This window comes from Notamacropus eugenii, chromosome 5 (assembly GCF_028372415.1).
Source record: "Notamacropus eugenii isolate mMacEug1 chromosome 5, mMacEug1.pri_v2, whole genome shotgun sequence".
Lineage (NCBI taxonomy): Eukaryota > Metazoa > Chordata > Mammalia > Diprotodontia > Macropodidae > Notamacropus > Notamacropus eugenii.
In genome coordinates, this window is record NC_092876.1 from 218396932 (window position 1) to 218408951 (window position 12020).

At 36.7% G+C, this 12020-nt stretch overlaps 1 protein-coding gene across 44 annotated transcripts in view; it reads right to left on the reverse strand.

Moving 5' to 3' along the window:
• BAZ2B (bromodomain adjacent to zinc finger domain 2B) overlaps window positions 1-12020 on the reverse strand; it is a 353036-nt gene that overhangs the window by 52631 nt on the left and 288385 nt on the right. The window lies entirely within an intron of this gene.

Sequence of the window (12020 nt, forward strand, 5' to 3'; positions counted from 1 at the left end):
AATATGGCACCTTATATATTGTGCCTTGAAATATTAGCTGATGATAGTGCCTCTTCAGCATGATAGAACCTGCCAGGGCTTCTATTCTATAGGCATAACTTCTCAGAACTCAGAGTCACCTCAATACAATGTTGAGGCATAATAAGAAGTAAGTCATTGAATGACTGACTTATTGCCTTACATGTTGAACTGACTTCTCCTTGAGAAGGGAGGCAGAAAAAAACAGGGAAGTGAAAAAGGCAAAATATCAGAACTCATTGTTATACTCCACTCTGTTGCTCATTCATACTCAGAGATGTGTCCTCAAATTGACCCCCCAAAAGTATCTTCATTGTCCCTTCTCCCCCCTTTCACCTTATTTCCCCTAAACTTTCTAGTTCTATATCTCATCCTCTTCCTTTATTGGATAGGTTAACATAAGGAGGTTTGGTATAACATAGATTTTGTTTAAATTCACAGCTAGTTGGTAGAAATGCTGTGGATACTGTTTTTGGACATTTTTTTCCTGGTATTTATCATGCCAGATGTTTTATACTAAAGAAGCATACCATAATGCTTACTAATTATGAACTTAGAAAATCTAGGAGGGTGTAGGGACAGGATTTATGCATGATTCAGTCTCAGAACTTGTCATCATACGTGATAAATTCTCATACTATTTGAGTCCCAGGAGCATAGCTCTAGAGCTGGATGGACTCTTAAAAGTTACTTATTTGAGCCCTCTCATTTTACCAAGGAAGAAACGGAAGCCAAGTGAGGTTAAGTGACTTGACCAAGGTCACTTAAGTAGAGGCAGATCATATTACTAATACTTACAACTAAGGATCTCACAGAGAATCAGCACAGGTTCTTCATTTTCAGAAGTGGATTTTAGTAATGCAATATTGTTCAATCCTTAAGTGCATGAAATATTGTTCATAATAGACAAACAACTTTTTGAGAACGGGAAGGATTTCATGTGACTCCTTACCAGAGCACTAAATGGTGGCCTAATATATATTCACATCTAAAAAACTTGGCCTCTTTTCAAATTCTTTTGAATTTGAGTTGCCAACATTTCTAGAACTAAGCATGTATTTGTGATTTTAAAAGAGACCACAATTTAAAGACTGTTCTGAAAGAACTACATTTCTCATTCCTAAAACTATGAATTTTGTGTATGAGAACTAAGTTAAGCTTTGCTAGAGGGCAGAACAATAATAATGGCTCAGTTAGGGCTTCAGTTTTGCCTGTATGTCCCTTCCTCCCTCAGTCATCTGCATGAGAAGATATAAGAGTCTTTGGAATTGAGAAAATGGGGAATCCAAACTCCAGAGTAGCAGTTAGTTGGCAAAGTAGCCTCTTCATCAATGGTCTCCAAACTTCTTTGACTATGTACCCCTAAGTAAACACTTTTTGAGCACCTATCCCAATATATGCACTGTACATATACATACACATATACATATATGTGTGTGTACATATATATGTGAATTGAACTAATAAATTATGTGTTGTGCAGGCCTAGTATAATATAAAACATAAAATAGGAATTTTACAAGCATGAGATTAAATATTTTTTAAAATTAATTTTATCAACAGTAAAAAAAGCAACACTTAATCTCTTACTAAAATATTATGACAGTAAGAATAATGTGATTGAATATGCTTCATTAGTTTTGAAAATCTTGATTTAACACTTTGTGATACAGTGATTCCATGATTTGGAATTAAATTCAGTTATTCTGTAATTCAATGGCTGTCACAGGTGTAAAAGATATGAAGCTACAAATCAGGATACTTATTTTTCAATTCTATCTATGAATTATGCAAAAGTTCTTTGTTGAAATACTGCTAGCAAATTTCCATCTTCCCTGATAATTAGCTATTCTTACAAACTAACTTGGAGAAGGAAATGGCAAATCATTCCATTATCTCTGGCAAGAAACTCCCAAATGGGGTCACTATGATTGAACAACAACAAAATAAACTAATTGGAAGGTATTGCAGTTTTACATTTGCAACAAATGGATTTTAAATACTACTGAAACTCTTCACTGGAAGATTTTTTAAAAGTTAGAAAATTCTGAGGCCAGTTTTTAAGGGTGAAAAATATGAGAATTTTTTTTGACACTTTTTTTTTTTATCAACAAAAACTTTTTGGTACCATTTTGGAACCGTGCAACCCTTTGACCCAGCAATAGCATTACTAGGTCTGTATCTCAAAGAGATTTTTTAAAAAGCTTATTTATGTACATATGTACTACAAGTAGAAAACTATTTATAGTAGATTTTTTTGTGGAAATTGAGAGCATAGCCATCAACTGGAAAATGGCTGAACAAGTTGTGGTTTATGACAGCAATGGAATCCTATTGTGCTAAAAGAAATGATGAGCAGGATGCTTTCAGAAAAACTTTGAAAGACCTACATGAATTGATGTAAAGTGCAGTGAGCCAAGAGAATATGGTACATAGTACAGCAATATTGTATGACTTAGCTATTCTCAGCAATACGGTGATCTAAGACATTTCTGAAGGACTCATAATGAAAAATTCTATCTGCCCCCAGAAAAAGCACTGATAGAGTCTGAATACAGCTCAAAGCATATTTTTTAAACTTTATTTTTCTTGGGTTTTTTTTTGTCTGTATTTTCTTTCACAACATTACTAATATGGAAATACGTTTTACATGACTGCATATGTATAACCTACATAAAATTGCTTGCCTTCTCAATGAGAGGGGAGGTTAGGGGGGAAGGGAGAGAATTTGAAACATAAAATTTTTAAAAATGAATATTAAGAATTTTTATATGAATTTGGAAAAAATGTGTTTTTAAATCTTGCTACCTGTACTTTGTATTATCATCAGCTAATATCTCAAGGCACACTATATATGATGCCCTATGGATGAAAACAAATAATAATCTCATTTGAAATAATCTTCTTGGTAATTTTGACTTTCTTGGACAGACTTCTTGCCAAATGTGATTAGGTAGCCAACTGTTTTTCTATGATAATGCAGAGGCTGCATGATAAGAAGTGTCAGCCACGCCACATCCTTGTTCACAAATGCTTACACAATCTGTAGTTTCTTTTTAGAACACTTGCTGATTCTGTGATGGCCAATTTGGTTAAAAACTGCACAATAAAATCTGCAAATCTACTTAACTGCATGCACAAAAATTAAAATACATTGCAATGCACTCAGTGAGTGCATTATATAACTGATTGAGGGCATAGTAAGCTAAGGATTTCAACTGAAGTTAGAAGCTAAAAGTAGCGAGCATCTCCTACATGCTCAATGGTGTATGGCAGTGGCCATGACTCTAGAGTAGCAGCATCTGATAGAGACTCTTATCTAGAGGAGGAACAGAAGATCATTAGAAACTGTCCCTATCAAATTGCTCTCAAAATATTTTCTAAGATGTAGAAAAAAAAATTTCAGTATTCTCTATTCCTAGGTAGGATTAGTGTTGGTTACAGTGTGGGCGAGGCTACACATAATTCTTAGCAATCTGGTGGTCATCAAAAAATTTTCTTTATCCTAATTTCAAAATGTTTCACATACAGTCATTCTAGATATATGCACAATACAGGTGAATTTTTAGAGAATATATAGGTTTAAAGAGAAATGAAGTTACTCCTGAAATTTAAAATTGCTTTTGGGACAAACTTCTTGACAAATGAAAGTGGTCCCAAAATGGAATGAGCTGCTTTGGGAAGGTGAGGGCATCTTCCTTCCTTGGATAGCAGAGTTTCTTGTAGGCTGCTGAAATCTTCCAACTCAATAAATTCTCTGTGTTTCTCATTAACTAATTACAAATATAACTATAGGCTTTTCCTCTCTAGCTAATACCTTTGTTAGGAATTAATTTAAAGTCTTATTTTATGTTTAAACAACTTAATGAAAAATTGGTACTCAAATGTGAGCATAAATTTTATACAATATACATACATATAGTCCTATATATACTATATCCTATATATGCTATACATAGTATATCCTATGTATGTACTATATGTATGGTCCTAAGAGTGCAAAATAATATGAAAATATAAAACAAAATTCTTTATTTTTGTACCATGAAAGGGTTGGACAATGAAAGTATTTAATTTAATTTAAATGAGAGTGATTATTAAACAGGATTAGTTTACTTTTACATTACATTTACATTACATTATATTACATTTGCATTAAGATCACAGGGTTGTTGTAGGGAAACTATAAACATTGAAGTAGTAAACGAATTGTTACTATTATTATTATATAAGAAAAGTTCTCTTCTTTGTCTTATGTAAGGCAGTGTTGTAATAAAAAAAATGTGACAGAACAAAACTCAGATGGCTTTGAGCTATTACTGTAAAGCTTTACAACTTAGGGGACCAGGAAATTTTGGGGCAGGCTATTTTCCTGAGATTATGTTGCAACAATTCGTCCATTTTTGCATTTTATAATTCTATTGGGTGCCTTACAAGTTTGTTCTGGGCATAATTAGAAGTGAGAATACATTTCTTATGACAGCAACTTAGTACTTAATTTTAAAAGGCATAAATATAATTTAAGAGGCACAGGATTACCTCAGGGTACAGGAGGAATAAAAGTGTAAATGAGATTAATAAAACAGAAACTATTTCTAGAAAACAGATCCAAAGGGGGGAAAAAAGTTAAGGGCATATGTTGATTATGTTGAATTTACCTAGCACTGTATAAGAAGAGCTGACTTTTTAAAAGTGTGCCTTCATTTTTCTATTTTATTAATATGATAAATATTTATGATAAATTATGGTTTCTTTTATAGGGTATCTTTCTCATAAGTCTTTACAGGAAAAAAAGACTGCTAAAATATAGTCATAAATAATTATTAACCTCCTGTAGTTAAATTTTTTTATTTTTACCTTAAATTTATCTTTCAGCACTATACTAATCATATTCATCAAGTAATTTTTCAAATTAAGTTTCTTTTGAACTGAAAGATTCTTCACACATAAAAATTTAAGGATGCTGTATGTCTCAGTGAAAAGTAGATTTGCTTAAGCACGAATATCTGGGCTGTATAACAATATTTTCACTAAGAAAGGACTGCTATAAATCCAGATTGATGAAATATTCTCATCCCTTGAATCACTGGGGGGTTGTGAATTTCCCTCTGTTTTCCAACTGCTTATTTAGATGGCTTCTGTAAGCTCAAGTATGGTCTTCTAGATTATGGTTATGCCTACTAAAATGCTGACATAGTCATTTTGTGAGAGATGCATGTTTAACAACCTTTTGTTGTTTATTGGGCCTCAGGGAGGCATAAAGCACTCTACTACAATTACTCTAGTCTGTTATTCAGTTTACACAAATAAAGAGATTACAAATCTGCGCATGACATAATTGCCAGTCCTAATAGATGAAACTGAGATTCTGGACTTATTGTAACTTTCCCTACAACTGTTTGTTCAAACCACTGAGTATTCATGGATTATTAAAAGATAAGTCATACGTCAAATCACTTGAATTAGTGTAATTCAAGGGATTTGATGTGTAACTTGATAGTGTGTATCTTTTATCCACATGACCAAAAACAATTAGCTATTTTCACAACATGCCGAAAATAACAAGGCTGCATTTCACTAATACTTGTAAACTAATTTTGGATTTAAAAAAATACAACAGCATGGCAACAAAAACAAATAGAAAAACTTTAGTTATTTTCTAACTAACAGGATTTTCACATAAGGAGGAAAAATAGGGATGATAATTATATTTTATATATAACAATTTGGGGACAATATACTTCAGGAAGCAGAAAATAATTCAATAGTTATCCTATTGTATAAAAACACCCCAGAGATATCCTGCTAATACTGTATCTATATCTTCATGGATGGGTAATTGGGTATTTTAATTAATTAAGAGTAATTGGGGATACCTATTAAAAACATTTGAGGCAGCTAGGTGGTGAAGTGGAGCACTGGATGTAGTCAGAAAGAACATAGTTCAAATTTGACGTTGGATTCTTATTAGCTGTATGACCCTGCATAAGCCACTTAACCCCTGCCTGCATAAAGCTGAAGGAAATGGCAAACCACTCCTGTATCGTTGCCAAGAAAACCCCATGGACAGTTGATCCACAGGGTATTGAAGAGTCTTGACTCAACAACAACAACAAATTTAAGGCATTCATGAGTGGTTTAATACAGAAAAGGAGCAGCTATTTCTCCTTCATGCTTTACACCTACTCCCACAAACACCTGGAGCCAAAGCACAGGTCTGACTATGCCAGTCCAGTCCTTAAGAAGCTACAGTGGCTCCCTGTCACCTTTAGGTTAAATACAATCAGCTCTGTTCATCATTTAAAACCTTTCACAATATGGCTCCAGTCTATTTTCTCAGATATTACTCTTCTTTACTGACTTCCAGCTAAATTGGGTTTTGTTGTTTCCTATATACGACAACCCAGTACAAGGCACATAACAGGCACTTAACATTTGTTCCTTTGAACTGAATCAAGGAATTAAAGGGAAAGAGATTCCAAGTCACACATTTTGTATTAGGTAGTTGAGTCCTCTAAGGACTTCAACTACATTTAGCCTAGAATATTGTTCATGAGCTGGTTTATTGGTTCTTTCTTGATAGCATCTTTAATGGCTCAGGTTAAAATAAATTATACAATTCTGTGTACTTAATTTAATCTGATCTGATTAACAGAAGGTAGGCAGTGGTTTTGTCAAGACATGCCCCTCCTGATGTGGGAGAGTTGGAACACTAATTCATTGTTGGTGGAGCTGCAAGCGCATCCAACCATTCTGGAGAGCAATTTGGAACTATGCCCAAAGGGCTACAAAAATGTGCATACCCTTTGACCCAGCAATATCGCTACTAGGACTGTATCCCCAAGAGATCATAAAAATGGGAAAGGATCCCACATGTACAAAAATATTTATAGCAGCACTCTTTGTAGTTGCCAAAAACTGGAAGTCAAGGGGATGTCCATCAATTGGGGAATGGCTGAATAAATTATGGTATATGAATGTAATGGAGTACTATTGTGCCACAAGAAATGATGAACAAGAAGACTTCAGAGAGGCCTGGAAGGACTTATATGACCTGATGCTGAGTAAAAGGAGCAGAACCAGGAGAACTTTGTGCACAGCAATGACCACAGTGTGCGAGAGTTTTTTCTGGTAGACTTGGAATTTCGTAATAACACAAGAACTTCTTAAAAAAAAAAAAATCCCAGTGGTGGTTCTCTAAGGCAAAATGCCTTCCACACTCAGAGAAAGAAATATGGAAGTCATTCGCAGAATGTAGCAGATCATGTTTGTGTATGTGTATGTTTTTGTGTATCATGTTTTGATTTGTTATATGATTCCTTCCATTTATTTTAGTCCAACTACATAGCATGACTATAGTGAAAATGTATTCAATAGGAAAGTATATGTAGAACCTATACAGAATTGTATGCAGTCGTGGGGAGGGAGGGGGGTAGTGGGGGATAGGTGTGGGAGGGATAAAATCTCAATTGTATGGCAGTGATTCTTAAACATTAAAAAATAAAAAAATAAAAAATAAAAAGACATGCCCCTCCTGATTCTGTTCTTCTTTTCACTTGTGATTATAGAAGTTATGTGGTTTAGCTTTCATGTGTCACTCAGCACAGAACAGGCTAGATATAGGATAGGCACGGGGAACTGCACCTGTGATTTCATTAATATAGGGAACTCTCAGATGAGGAAAACTCCCTTTACCAAGGTTGGTCCATATCTTTGGTTCTCCTTGACCGAGGGCACTAACAGGTTAAGTGTTCAGGCTCACTTCCTGACTATAAGACCAGCTCTCTCCACCACACCATGATGCCTCTCTGTGGCATAATAAGGAAGTAAACAGTTATACACATGAGAATATACTTATATTTTTGCTGTTATCCATGCTCTCTGGGGGCCAAGGATTACCTTTAAATCACTAGATTTTAAGCTCTTTAAGTACTCCTTTGGGGACTGGAGAAAGTTGGAAAGAAATCTTTAGATCTCACAGACTGGTGCTTGGCCTGGGCACACAGCTCACCAATCTCTAGAACATGTCATACTGCACCTAAGGTCCTTTGCAGTCCGAGGTCATGGAATATTTGTCTTGCATAGGCCAAAGAGACTGGAGTAGATGGTACCATTCAGGTAGCTGGAAGGGATTATAGAGGTAGGAATCTAATTTTAGCAATTCACTGAGTAGAGAATGTTCCTTTGGTGCTGGGACAGAAACTGAACAGAGGATTATGATCTTTTTTTGTGACGACTTAGAAAAATACATGAGTGCTACTTGCTGTTCTCTGATGAGACATGAAATCCAAACTACATGATTTTCCTGGTATAACAGTGTGATGAGTTCAGCTGCATTGGGTTAGAGAGGGTCAATTATTTGGAATTTTATAATATGGAATTGACTTATCTGCTGGGGTTGGAAGCTCAATTCCATGTGGGCAGTCTCGGGCGGGTAAAGGTGGGAACTTCTAAATCTTAGAGTTCTCACGAGGCCCCCCAGGAAACAACTGGGAATCGAGGTGAACCGAGCTATCTCGTGTATTTCCGCCTCTTCCCGTGAGAAACGTGATGGGAGAGAGCTCTCCCCGCCCTCGAGATTGTCCCAGATCTGGGCACACCTAGTTACCTAACAGGCTCGGTATTGACGTGCAAACTATGCGACGGGAGAGCTTAAGTAGGGTCAGAAAAGCCTGAAAGTTCTCTTGGGCGGAGGGGCCACGTGTGAGGACAGAAGGCTCCGCTTTTCCTCTCTCTGCTCTTCCCTCCCCCTCTCTCCCCACTTACACTTCTACTTCCAATCTCTTATTGTAAGATCTTTGCCTCCTTGGGAGATTCTTCGCTCCCTCCTAAGGAAGAATTCCCCTGCACTTGTAACCAGAACCCTGAATAAAGCTCAACCCTTGTTCGACTCTGGAACGTCCTTTCTCTCATACGAGCATCCGGCTTGGCCAGCCGAAGACCTCGAGAGGTGAGGTAAGAAGACTCGGGTAGCCCACAGGCCTCTAGGCCTGGCACTTATCAGTTATGGAAACTCAGGCTATATTAGATCTTAAAATTCAGTACAAGAAAATTTATCCTGGGGCAAACCCCTATCAATACAATTACTATGAGAAAGCATGTTGACACCTTTCCTTTTATTAAGCATCAGAGCACACACAACGAAGAGAAACCTTTATACACATGATGGAACATCCGTTAGTCATCTCTCTTTAAACATCAGAGAGAAATCTTGTGAATGTGATAAATGTGTGGAAAATCTTTGGCCAAAGCTCAAACTTTGCTATCGCGTAGTTCATAGTGGACAGAAACCATGCGAATTTAACAAATGTGAAAAGAATTTCCCTCTTCAGCTCTCATTTATCATCACAAAACAGATGTACAGAAATAGCAGAGGAACTATATAAATGTAATAAATGTGAAAACCATGGTCTTTACTCATAAGGCTCACATACAAGAGCCTTTGTGCTGGGAAATAAAGCTCAGAATGTAATAAAGATGGAGAAACTTGTGAACATCCCCAGGAGAAGGAAAGCTCCTGGAGAGCAAAGGCTGCTTTGTTTTAATCCCTGACACACAGTAGGCACTTAATAAATGCTTGTCGAATTGAATTTAAATGGGTGAGAAATGACCAGAAGATATGAATTCGAGTTTGGGTTGGCCTCAATGTGCTCTGTATTATGATTGTTGCAAAACAGATTACACAGAGAAGAAAACAGCATCCAAAAAGATGTAATAATTCCACTACATTCTACCATGCCCTGGGACCACAATTATATTCAATTTTGGGAACAACATTTTAGGAAAGATTAACAATCTGGAGTGGGTCCAAAAGATTTTCATGGGATTTATATCTGGAAAAAACCCTCAAAATTCAATGAATCCAACCCCTTTGTTTTACAAATAAGGAAACTAAGGCCTAAGGGCTTAGAAAGGCCAAATGACTAAATAACTCACTAAAAGCCATACAGGTTGTAAGCAGAAAAACCAAGAATTTGAACCCAAGTCTTGTGATTCCAAACAATACTCTTTCTACTACCATCATGGTAAAAACAGACTAGGATGTTAAGAAGATTGGAGAACAAGTCATAGGAGGATCTGATAATACTGAGTCTGGAAAAGAGGAAGACTTAGAAAAGGCATGAGAAAGTAGAGTGGGCTGGCTTAGCAGGTATTGGTCTCCCCTTAATAGAGGAGATGATGTATAACCACTTTGAGGGGATTTTGTAGAGGGGATTCTTTGGTCACCTACAAGTTGGCCTTGCAGGTCCCTTAAAGCTCTTGGATTCTGTGAGTGAAGTGAGGGAAAATTATGCACAACGTCATAAAATGGTTACAGGAAGCATAGTAGATTGACAATGATAATATTGAGTTTGGAGGCCAATATTCTATACATCTCCATCCCTCTTCTGATCTGTGTGTCTAGAGATCCAGTGTCATGTTGACTATGGCATCCTAAAGTTCTTCTGGAAAACTGGGACCACTTGTCAAAGAAATGGGAAGTCCCATAATAAATGCATAATTATTTTTCTTTAAAAAAGACAATCTAGCCCTTAAAAGAAGAAATAAATTAATAAATCATTAATGCAAATTTGTCTCAATAAACTCCTAGAGGGTCCTTATCTTCAGCTGTATAAGGAGTAATGGCTTCTACTAGGATTAATATCTCAAATGTTATTTCAATTGTATAGCCATAAGGGGGACAGAAATATCTTGACAACAAATCAATTCAATTCATTAATCATTCATTAAGTGCCTAATATATGTAAGACACTGTGCTATGCACTGGACAGGAGGATTGAACAAATCCGAGAACTTTCCAATGGATTCTTAGAACCTCTTGGAAAGAGCAGCTGCCTCTTGAATATTCCTGACAATGACAGAGGTTTTGTGTCTTCTGTGTCACTAGATCTAAAACCAGGAGGAAATTGATAGCTCTAATTATAATGGAAAATTGAGGTGACTAGTTATCATGGAAAGCTTTTTGTAGGAAGCAGGGAGGATAAGAATTCTGAGAAGTAGAGATGAAGAGGAAGAGGTACATTCCAGTCATGGGAAATAAGAGCAGAAGTTCAAGGAGTGGCAGTCTATTTCAATTGGAACTCTGGTGGGAAGTAGTGGGCATAAGACTAGGAAGGTTGGTGAAAGCCCAATTATAGGTGTGAATAATGGAAGCTACTTGAAGAAAGAGACTGTTTTTCATCTAGCCTTTTTCTCCCCACATTTCTTCAACATAGTTTGGCTTGGTTCTACTTGGCTTGGAGTGTGAACTGAAGAGAGGAGACCAATTAGGAAAATATTGTAGTACCATAATCTAGATGAGGATTGATGGGGGTGGCAGTAGTGTGAGGGAAGAAGGGGAGTCATGTGAGATGTGCTGTAAAGGAAGAACAGCAGGACTGGGTAAATGGTTAAGGGGTGTGGAAGAAAGGAAAGAATAAAGGATGACTCTAAGGTTCTGAATCTGGGTCACTGAAAGGGTAGTGACACCTCAATAGGAATCAGGAATCTTATAAGGAAGGGTGAGTCTGGGATGGCAGACAACGAGTTCTGTTTGAGGCGTAGTGAGTTTGAGATACCTATGGGATATCTGGGAACTGAAATATAGCAGTAGCTAATGAGAGAGAGATTAGGACTGGAAATGCAGATTTTGGGGTCAACTATATAGAAATAATACTTGAACCCATGGGGGCAGATGAAGTCAACAAGGGCAAGACTGTAGAGAGGAAAGTAAACAGGGCAGAGGACAGGGCTCTGGAGGATACCTAAAGAGGCAAGGGATGAATGGTGATGTATTTCCTCTTAGAAAAAAGGTTCTTAGAGATAAAGACAGGTTTAATAGTCAGACAAACAGGTTGGGGGTTAGTATAAGTTGAACATAAGGCAAGGGGTGAGCCTGACGGGCCAGGAGAGAATGATTTTCACACTTTAAATAAGAGCTGATAGAAAGTTTTCTTCCCCAAATGGACCACAGAATCATAGATTTAGAATTGGAAAGTATCCTCACCAAGCCTAGAGAAGTT